Consider the following 11,304-nt stretch of genomic DNA (forward strand, 5'->3'; position numbering starts at 1 on the left):
AAAGCTCTTGCTCCCCATGGAGTCTTCAGGCTGACAAACCAACGGCAACACAAAGCCAAAGCTTCCAGGCTTTCCTTACTGGGGATAAGGGCTGTTGTTTCCTATTTTGAACCGTGCCTCCCAACTGCCAACACAACTCCCAAAATTGCATACAAACACAGATTCTTCCCACACCAATAGTTACCAGCACAGAAAGCTCTTGCTACCAATGGAGTTCCCAAGCTGACAAAACAACTGCACCACAAAGCCAAAGCTTTCAGGCTTTCTTTCCTGGGGATATGGGCTGTTGTTTCCTGTTTTCAGACCTGCCTCGCAACTGCCAGCCCGACTCCCGAAATTGCATATGGACGAAGATTCCTCCGACACAAACGGTGCCAGCACAGAAAACTCTTCTTGCCACTTGAGTCTCCAGGCTGACAAACGAACTGCAACACAAAGCCAAAGCTTCCAGGCTTTCTTTCCTGGGGATAAGGGCTGTTGTTTCCTGTTTTGAACCATGCCTCCCAACTGCCAGACCGACTCCTGAAATTGCATGTAAACAAAGATTCCTCCCACACCAAAGGTGCCAGTACAGAAAGCTCTTGCTCCCCATGGAGTCCTTAGGCTGATCCACCAACTACACCGCAAAGCTTCCAGGTTTTCCTTACTGGGGATAAGGGCTGTTGTTTCCTGTTTTGAACCATGCCTCCCAACACGACTCCCAAAATTGCATACAAACACAGATTGCTCCCACACCAATAGTTACCAGCACAGAAAGCTCTTGCTGCCCATGGAGTCCCCAGGCTGACAAACCGACTGCACCAAAAAGCCAAAGCTTCCAGTCTTTCTTTCCTGGCAATTTTAAGGGGGCTACTTTTGAATTTGATGATCAGCGGAGCATAGAGGCGTGAGAAAGGAATTATATTAGGATGTAAAAACAGCTAGAGTATGGTACAATGTAACTTCATGGCACAGGCTAATTGTAAGGTCCATTGTGCTTCTTAGCAAGTCAGCTTGATATTCCTTATTATCAGAGCTGAGTTCTTCCTTGGTTTTGCTACATACCACAAGATAGATACATCTACCCTTGAAACACAGTGGTAGAGGTCATACACAGGGGTGAGAAAGATGATGATGGGAGGAAGATTATGTGGGCAAGGGTCACTCGCTCCTTGCCCTACAAGTAGGGCATGCGCAGACTGTTGCCATTAGGTAATGGTTAGGCGGTGTTTGGTTGCTATGCAGGCATCACCTTATACTGCATACTGGCCCTACGTAGTGTAATGTGGAACTGATAAAATGGGGTGTCTGGACTGCTGAGTTGAGCGATACTCATCCTACCACCGAGACTTTGTTGCTCTGCGGGGATGCCCGCTAAGCATGGGTACCGACCAGCTGCTGCAGATCCTGACAGCCCTGACCTGTCTGTGTGGGTAAGCACAGTTTATTGATAGGAAGCAACTGAGAGAACAAACTTTTTAATATCCCTTTAGTGTCCCTTTAATTCCCCTTTTATTATTGAATATTGTTACATAAACAAGTTGTTCATAGTATTCCCCTTTAATTCACTAAACAATATCGTGTTAATAGTTATCCATAATATTATGTTAAGATCCATTTTTGGCATCCTTTAACCCCCTTTTCACTAGTTAATACTGTATTAAATGCTGTCAGTACTATTTGTTTTAATGCCACCCAACAAGGTGGTTATTTGGTATCCTTTTTTTTTTTTTTAGTTTTTGATTCTTCTTGCTAAGTTTATTATTATTATTATTATTATCACTGTAACAAAAGATATTTTGTGTATTTGAATATTTCTGGCACTTGTCTTTATTCCGGACATGTATCCAAACGAACTGATACAGCGATAAGGACTGTTGTTTCCCGTTTTCAGCCCTGCCTCCCAGCTGCCAGGCCGACTCCCAAAATTGCATACAAAGACTCCTCCCGCACCAAAGGTGGTCTTACTGCTCGTGGAGTGCCCAGCCTGGTCCACCAACTGCACCACAGAGCCAAAGCTTCCAGTTTTTATTGCATACAAACAAAGATTCCTCCCACTCCAAAGGTGCCAGCACAGAAAGATCTTGCTGCTCATGGAGTCTCCAGCCGGACCCACCAACTGCACGACAAAACCAAAGCTTCCAGTCTTTCTTTCCTGGTGATAAGGCTTGTTGTTTCCTGCTTCCAGCCCTGCCTCCCAACTGCCAGACCGACTCCCAAATTTGCATATGGAAAAAGATTCCTCCCACACCAAAGGTGCCAGCACAGAAAGCTCTTGCTGCCAATGGAGTCTCCAGACTGACACATAAACTGCAACACAAAGAAAAAGCTTCCAGACTTTCCTTACTGGGGATAAGGGCTGTTGTTTCCTGTTTTGAACCGTACCTCCCAACTGCGAAAACGACTACCAAAATTGTCTACAAACAAAGATTCCTCCCACAGCAAAGGTGTCAGCACACAAAGATCTTGCTCACCATGGAGTCCTTAGGCTGGTCCACCAACTGCATGACAAAGCCAAAGCTTCCAGGCTTTCTTTCCTGGCAATAAGGGCTGTTTTTTCCTGTTTCCAGTCCTTACTCCCAACTTCCAGCCTTACTCGAAAAATTGTATACGGATGAAGATTCTGCCCACCCAAAATGAACCAGCACAGAAAGCTCTTGCTGTCAATGGAGTCTCCAGGCTGACAAACCTACTGCAACACAAAGTAAAAGTTTCCAGTCTTTCTTTGCTGGCGATACGGGCTGTTGTTTCCTCTTTTCAGCCCTGCCTCACATCTGTTAGACCTACTCCCAAAACTGCAAATGGACAAAGATTCCTCCCACACCAAAGGGCCAGCACAGAACGCTCTTGCTGCCCATGGAGTCCCCAGGCTGACAAACCAACTGCAACACAAAACCAAAGCTTCCAGGCTTTTTTTCCTGGGGATAAGGGTTGTTGTTTCCTGTTTTGAACCGTACCTCACAACTGCCAGACCAACTCCCAAAATTCCATACAAACAAAGATTCCTCCCAGTCTAAAGTTACCAGCACAGAAAATTCTTGCTGCCCGTGGACTCTCCAGCCTGCACCATCAACTCCACCACAAAACCAAAGCTTCCAGGCTTTCTTTCCTGGGGATAAGGGCTGTTGTTTCCTTTTTTCCGCCCTGTCTCCCAACTGCCAGACTGCCTCCCAAAATTGCATACAAACAAAGACTCCTCCCGCATCAAAGACGCCACCACAGAAAGCTCTTGCTGCTCATCGAGTGCCCAGCCTGGGCCACCTACTGCAGCACAAAGTCAATGTTTCCAGGCTTTCCTTACTGGGGATAAGGGCTGTTGTTTCCTGTTATGAACCGTGCCTCCCAACTTCCATCCTGACTCCCAAAATTGCATACAAACAAAGATTCCTCCCGCACCAAACGTGCCGGCACAGAAAGCTCTTGCTCACCATGGAGTCCCCAACCTGGCCCACCAACTGCACGACAAAACCAAAGCTTCCAGGCTTTCTTTCCTGGCGATAAGGGCTGTTGTTTTTCTTTTTAGCCCTGTTTCATATCTGCCAGCCAGACTCCCAAAATTGCATACAAACAAAAATTCCTCCCATACCAAAGGTGCCAGCACAGAAAGCCCTTGCTGCCCATGGATTCTCCAGCCTGACCCACCTACTGCACCACAAAACCAAAGCTTCCAGTATTTTTTTCCTGGGGATATGGGCTGTTGTTTCCTGTTTTCAGCCCTGCCTCCCATCTGCCAGCCCGACTCCCAAAATTGCATATAAACAAAGATTCCTCTCACAACAAAGGTGCTGGCACAGAAAGCTCTTGCTGCCAATGGAGTCTTCAGGCTGACAAACCAACTGCACCACAAAGCCAAAGCTTCCAGACTTTCTTTCCTGGGGATAAGGGCTGTTGTTTCCTGTTTTCAGCCTTACCACCCAACTGCCAGCCATACTCCCAAAATTACATACGGACAAAGATTCCTCCCAGTCTCAAGTTACCAGCACAGAAAGCTCTTGCTACCATGGACTGTCCAGGCTGATATACCAACTGCATCACAACGCCAAAGTTTCCAGGTTTTCTTTCCTGGCCATATGGGCTGTTGTTTCCTGTTTTCAGCCCTGCCTCCCAACTGCCAGACCGACTCCCAAATTTGCATACAAAGATTCCTCCGACACCAAAGGTGCCAGCACTGAAAGCTCTTGCTGCTCCGGTAGTGCCCAGCCGGGCCCACCAATTGCACCACAAAGCCGAAGCTTCCAGGCTTTCTTTCCTGGCGATAAGGGCTGTTGTTTCCTGTTTCCAACAGTACCTTACAACTAGCACCCTATTCCCAAAATTACAAAGAGACAAAGATTCCTTCCACACCAAACTCTTCCTGCCAAAGGAGTCTCCAGGCTGAAAAACCAACTGCAACATAAAGGAAAAGTTTCCAAGCTTTCTTTCCTGGCGATATGGGGTGTTGTTTCTTGTTTGCAGCCCTGCCTCACAACTGCCAACCCTATTCTCAAAATTGCAAACGGACAAAGATTCCTCTCACATCAAAGAGACCAGAACAGAAAGATCTTGCTGGTCATGGAGCAGCCTGGCTCACCAACTGCAACAAAAAACCAAAGTTTCCAGTCTTTCTTTCCTTGGGTAAGGACTGTTGTTTCCTCTTTTCAGCCCTGCCACACAACTGCCAGGCCTATTCCCAAAATTGCAAATGGACAAAGATTCCTCTCACACTAAAGATACCAGAACAGAAAGCTCTTGCTCTTCATGGAGTGCTCAACCTGGCCCACCAACTGCACCACAAAGCTAAAGCTTCCAGGCTTTCTTTCCTGTGAATAAGGGCTGTTGTTTCCTGTTTTGAACCATGCCTCCCAAGTTTCAACCCTACTCCCAAAATTGCATACAAACAAAGATTTCCCCCACAAGAAAAGTGCCAGCAGAGTAAGCTCTTGCTGCCAATGGAGTCCCCAGGCTGGTCCACCAACTGCACCACAAAGCCAATGTTTCCAGACTTTTTTTGCTGAGGATAATGGCTGCCAGCCTGACTGCCAAAATTGCATATATATGAAGATTCCACGCAGACCAATGGTACCAGTAGAGGCAGTTCTTGTTGCCCATGTAGTCTCCAACCTGGCCCACCAAGTGCACCACAAAGCCAATGCTTCCAGGCTTTCTTTCCTGGGGATAAAGGTTGCTGTTTTCTATTTTCAGCCCTACCTCCAAATTACCAGCCCAACTGCCAAAATTGAATATGGACGAAAGTTACTCCCAGACCAAAGGTTCCAAGAGAGAAAAATCTTACTGCCCATGGAGTGCCCAGCCTAGCCCACAAACTCCACCACAAATCCAAAGCTTGCAGGCTCTTTCCTAGGGAGAAGGCTGTCGTTTCCTTTTTCCAACCCTCCGCTGAGTCTACCTGCCTGAGTCCCAAAATTCCATATGGAGGAAGATTCCTCCCAGACCAAAGGTGCCAGGACAGAAAGCTCTTGCTACCCATGGAGTACCCAGGCTGGTCCACCTACTGCACCACAAAGACAAAGCTCCCAGCCTTTCTTTGCTGGGGGAAAATGTTGCTGTTTGCTTTTTTCAATCCTGCACTGAGTCTGCCTGCCCGAGTCCCAATATTGCATACGGACGAAAATTCCTCCCACACCAAAGATACCAGCAAAGACACAGGGACATTGGTGACATCATTGAGGAGAAGGGTGCCACCCCTGGGGACAAAAGTGACATCACAGGGACATTGGTGATGTCATTGGGGACACTGGTCAAGACAGAGTCATGCTGCAGTAAAAGAGGTGGAATTTTATTTTGAGAGAGAAGGAGGGAAATAGAGGACTGTTGGGTGCTGGAAGAGCATTAGGAGAGTATTGGGAGATGTCAAATTTGTGGGGGACTCACAGTGATAGGCAAGTCTTCAGAAAAGCACCAGATCAAGCATCCGGATATTTTTGTCTTATTGGAGATCTTCTTCCTACGTTTAACACACTGAGCACTCCAGACATCCCTTTCTCTAACCTTCCCTTCCATGTCTCAAAAACCAGCCCCTTATCAAGGGAGCCGTGTCTGGGACTATGTTCCCTGTTTCTCACAATTGGTCAACTTATCCTTGCAGTTCTCCACCTGTATTTTGGATCATTTCTGTCATGCTGCTCACAGCAGCACTGCCAGGGAGCATCAGCCTTTGGTTTTTCCAGAGCTGTCGGTGTAAGATCCGAGCGCTCGGGAAGTTTAACGGCTGTAGTGTGTCAGCCCTCTGGCCTGCAGGCAGGGACAGGCAATTAGCACTTCTGTGGCACAACTGCCCTCCACAACAGTATTTCCATCCTACCAAGGGATCTCCTCGGGGTAGTGCCTGAAGGTTTAGGTCTTCTTGTAAGTCCTCTCTCAAGAACATATTGAGGAGAAAAAACACCAGTGAACCTCTCAAGAGTGGCACTGTGTTAGGTGAAAGAACTCAGCAGTGTCTGTGCACTTCCAGGTTCCTGGGAGAGACATGAAGGACCACCAGGGAAGGGTGTGTATCTATTCCCATGTGCACTAGAAAACCCAGGTCAACTCCCCAGGGCATTCATCCCAGACCTGCCAACCACTCTTGGTTGGCACTCACAATAGAACCACTACTTCCAGCACTGGCTTCTCACCCAACCCACAGAGGTTCTTTAACCTTCCCTGGAGAGACACGGAAGGACTAGACAGGGTGTCTCTGTTTGCATTGCACAGACAAGTCTTGAGCACACACCTGGTCTTGGTGTGGGGAGATGACTCTGAGCAAGTACAAATGCCATCGGCCTCCTGGGGGAGCCTTGAAGTTATGTGGGACAAAGAGTGTCTCGGTGTCACATTGCATTTATGGTACTAAACCCTGGCAAAGCCCCTGGATGCAGCTCTGGGACATGCTTCTGTGGACAGAACTCCCCGTGTCCATCCCTCAGACCGTGGGGCATCTCGGATAGTGGCAGAACAGGTGGCACCCCACAGGGAGGAGGCGCATCGTGCATCCAGGTTCCGGGCATGGCAGCAGGAGCCCCAGGAGATACTGCCCCTGCTGCCATGAACTGTCTGTGTGTGTGCACAAGGGAAGAACTCGTGTGTCTGAAAAGCCTAGTGTGACCGAGCGGTGAGCCCCTGTCAGGGCACCACTGACTCTTGGCCAGCTGGCCATCCACCAGGACCCCAGAGGCCATTTTGCAGCACTGCTATGCAGCATGTCATTCCCAGTCTGTCCGTCCATCCGGGGTTGCCCCATCCCAGGGACAGAATCCGGCAGAAGCTCACTTCTTCCAAATGTATAAAAATCTGTTGTGTTTCATTTCTCAGCGGAATGCACAGGCGGGTGAAACCCCCTGTATCCCCCGGCCGTAATAAAAGTGTGCTTTACATATTGTTTAAGGATTTCTTTGAATCAATCTCTGTGTTTAAAAATACAAAGGACCCTTCAGTCTTTTTTTTTTTCCTGAGCTCCTTTACCCAAGACCTTTCTTTGAATTTCAGGGACAGTTCTGTGGGCAGGAATGGATAGGAAAAGACTCCTGGCATGGCAGATCTTCCAGGAAGCACCAGTACTTGGTCTTCCAGAGCTCCTCTCTTTAACTTCCACCCTCTGATCTGATCCACCTCTGATTGCTGCTGTAAAGCCTGAATGCTCTGCCAGTTTGGTCACAGTTCTGCTGTGTGTCACTCCTGCAATGCAGGCAGGGACAGGCCATGGGCACTGCTGGGACAGAACTGAGCTCCAAAAGGAAAGGGGATCTCCTCAGGGCAGTGCCTGAAGGCTCAAATGTTCTTTCAAAGTTGCTGCCAAGAACAGCCTCCAGGAAGTTTCCTGCTGCATAAAGCACCACTGAAGAGCTGAAGTTGGTGACTGTACAGGATGGGGGCACACAGCCCTGTCCCTTCCACAGCCAGGCCTCCATGAATACTCATGAAGGACCAACAGTGACCAAAATAGTCTGGCCTGTGACCCTCTTTTCTGGGCCCCCTGCTCAAGGGGTCCCAGTGCACTCATCACAGACCAGTCCCTTGCAATCACTGTTCCCAGCACTGGTCTATCTCTCCACCTCATAAGGATTGTTTGTCCCCCACAGAGGAACATCAAATGAGCATATTTGCACTGTAAAGAAGAGAGTTAAGCATTCACACTGTGTGTGCGTGTGGAGAGAGGAAATCGAGTGAGCACAAACACCATCAGCTACTTCTAGAGAGGCCAGGAAGGACAGTGTCTTGAGATCAGTTCATTTTGAGAGTCACATCCCCTGGGAAACCACCTGAATGCAGCCCTGGGATGTGCTTCTGTGAACAGAGCTCCCTGTGTCTGTCCCTCAGGCCATGGGGCATCTCAGAGAGGGGCAGAGCAGGGTCTCTGACAGCCCAGCACAAGGCTGTGACCAACAGGCTATCACAGGGACTGGGAGATCCCCTCTGTCTGAGGGTCTGGGCTCACTCCAACAACAGGGCTTCTTTTTGGGCTGCCCCGTCCCTCGTGCTGAGCGCAGGATGGGACAGCAGTTGGCACAGTTGGGTCCTGTTTGTGCCAGCAGCTGAAAGGAGCAACCTGGGGACAGCACACGGAAGCTGCTGCTTTCAGGGCAGGGGAAAGGCCTCAGGAAGGCTGAAGGGTTGGCATGCTACTGAAAAGGCTGTTTCCCACCTGCTGGAGCTTTCCTAGGACAAGGGAACTGCCCGAGACAGAGACACTGCCCCACACTGCAGTTTGAAAGGTGGAGAGAGGGGACGAGGAGAAAGAAATGTCCCTGCAAAGGCATTGCTGTGGGAGGAGAAGCATCCAGAAGGAGGAGGAGATCACTCCATGTGTGTATTTGAAGAAACAGAGTGTGAGGGTGGGCAACGGTCGGGGAAGGGTTGCAAATGGCAGGGGTGAGAGCCGGGGGGGAAGCCAGATGGGTGTCTGCAACCTGCAGGGAAACAGAAGCAGCTGTGGGACAGCAGTTGTGCTGGAGATGGCCAAGGGCACTGGCAAGGCATATTAACTATTGCTTTTAGGACCAGAACTTGCACTTGCTTCATATATGTCAGAAGATTCTTTAGAACATATTTTTGCAGCCAGACCTTATCACCACCGATGACAAACCTTATTAACCTGTCAAAATTTGTATTAATAAAGACTGTTATTCCCTGAAATATTGGAGCGAGTTCTTTCAGTTGCCAGCAGCGGGAAACACTTCAGCAGGGTCTGCTGAGGGGTCTTCATGTTGTTGGCTGAGATCCCCCTGACAAGGGCACTCAAATCACCCTCTGATCTTGTGAATCTTTACGTGAAGGATCTCATTACAAGATACCACGGACTGGTTGGACACAAGGATCTCGATTTTCCGGGGGCACTGACAGGCAAAAATCTAAACTCCCTCCTTTCGGGTGGCATTAAATTGCTGCAGCAAAGCAGGGTTGTCAAGGCTAATCTGCTGCAAAAACACAAATCTCTGCCTTCCCAGGTTGGGAAAGACTTGGTTCAAAGGTTTCAGAAAGTTAAGGAGAAAATTATGGTATGCATGGAACAATGTCAGGCTAAGCAGACATGTAAGGAAGGAAATGGTAAAGGTACAATTTGTGTGGTGTTATAAGCCTGTTTGTCTTGTGCACAAGAAGAAGCTAAAAATTCACCTGCTTCTGAATGGATTTCTGATGTTGAGTCTACTGTTTTGAAATCAGAAAATGTGGTGTTGAAGTCATCGTTAGCCTTTGAGAGAGAAACAGGAGAAAAATCAGATAAACTTTTTGCTAAAAATGAGCTGCTTCAAACTGAGGTTGACCACCTTCAAAGTCTCATTGCTCCAGAGTGCAGAGAGAAAACTGTTGCAAAAAAAACAGGCTCCTGGTTTGGTCAGGCAACTTCATAAACCAGTGTCTTACCCTGGCATTGAGACTTGGGAAACCACAGAGAACCCTGATTCTAAGTCTGAGGAGAGAAAGAAACCAGGAGACTTTGAAGTTCAACGGATGTTTCTACAGTCTCCCACAGCTTTCCTCACATTAATGAAAATTGGCTAATGAGAATAATGAGGATGCAGCTTCTGCAATGGGGAATTCTAAGCATTCTGGGGTCGGTAAGACAACCTGCAAGTAACACTTGAGTGAATGAGGGGTTGTCTTGGGGGCTTGTTTCCCTTCTCTTTTCTGTCTCTTGGTTTCTCATTTTGTTTGCTACTTTCTTTGGAATAAATGTTGTTTTGTTCAGCTTTCAACTGTGTACTGGTTTCAGTTTTGGCAATCTCCCTGCTACATGCAGACATAACAAACAAATGACAGCATCAGCAGATGCCTTTCCATTCCTCTTTCCCTTCCCATTCCCCGTTCCTCTTCCCTTCCCATTCCCACAGCCAATGTAATAGCCAATAAAGACCAAAGAAGAGATAATTTGCTTATCAACTTATATTGGCAATACTGTAATTACAAACCATAATGTTATGTTACAATGATGAGTGATATTTTGTTATGCTACCCGTAGATCTTAGAGATGTATATATAAAATGATACTTAAAGCAATATGGGAGGGAGTTAACTACGTCAAGAAGGAGAAACGAAACAGAACGGAGGTTACTTCCCAACAACAAGACAGCACATGCGCAGAAGAAGCTGACTACATCAAAAGAATGAAACAAAACAACCCGAGATTACTTCCCTAGCAACAAGACAATGCATGCGCATAACCCCTGGCAACAGAGCGGAGTAGGCACAGACAGAACTGATGACGTAAAAAAGAAGAAACGAAAATTAGGAAGGGACTTTAAGAAATGAGCAGTTATAAACCTATAAAAGACAGGCTGAAACTTACTGAAGCTGTGTGCCTTGAGGGAGCGGGGGTCTCCCCTTGCCACCCAGCGCACTCTTTGCTTATTTGCCTTTTTATATAAATCTTTAATAAATTTTTGCTACTATATTTAAACCTAGTGCTATTTTACTTATAACAATTTTTGGTGCCGCGGCTCAGATCAGAGTTCCTGTGCAGTGGAACTCCCCTCTGGGGCGGGTACCCCGTCCTTTTTGGATGGTCCTGGAGGGGGTTCTACAGCACAGACTCTGAAATTCCGCCCGAGAAGATTTAGAAAAAGCAAATAAATTACTGCAGTTCCCTGTAATCTTTATGCATAAGCCCGGGCGAAGACTTACTCCAGGAGAAAAGTGAGTAGTGAACCCTCTTCAGTCGGGAGGGGTCCATTCGGCAGGGGTTCGAATGGGGACTTACTCCAGGGGAGAGTAAGTGTCTTACTCTAGGGGAGAGTAAATGTCTTACTCTCCTGGAGAGAGTAAGAGTACCAGGTACTGTCCAGTTAGGGAAGGGACCGTCCAGCGAGGAGTTGGATGAAGACTTATCCAGGAGAGGTAAGTATTTGCAAA

General features: G+C 47.7%; 1 long non-coding RNA gene across 1 annotated transcript; it reads left to right on the plus strand.

Annotated features, from left to right (window-relative positions):
* Positions 1–1,120: 1,120 nt before the first annotated feature.
* LOC116787697 lies at positions 1,121–9,412 on the plus strand. Its single transcript, XR_004357395.1, has 3 exons — positions 1,121–1,332; positions 7,029–7,040; positions 9,402–9,412. It is a non-coding gene; the product is annotated as an uncharacterized LOC116787697 (long non-coding RNA).
* The last annotated feature ends 1,892 nt before the right edge of the window (positions 9,413–11,304 follow it).

This window comes from Chiroxiphia lanceolata, chromosome 5 (genome assembly GCF_009829145.1).
Source record: "Chiroxiphia lanceolata isolate bChiLan1 chromosome 5, bChiLan1.pri, whole genome shotgun sequence".
Classification (NCBI taxonomy): domain Eukaryota; kingdom Metazoa; phylum Chordata; class Aves; order Passeriformes; family Pipridae; genus Chiroxiphia; species Chiroxiphia lanceolata.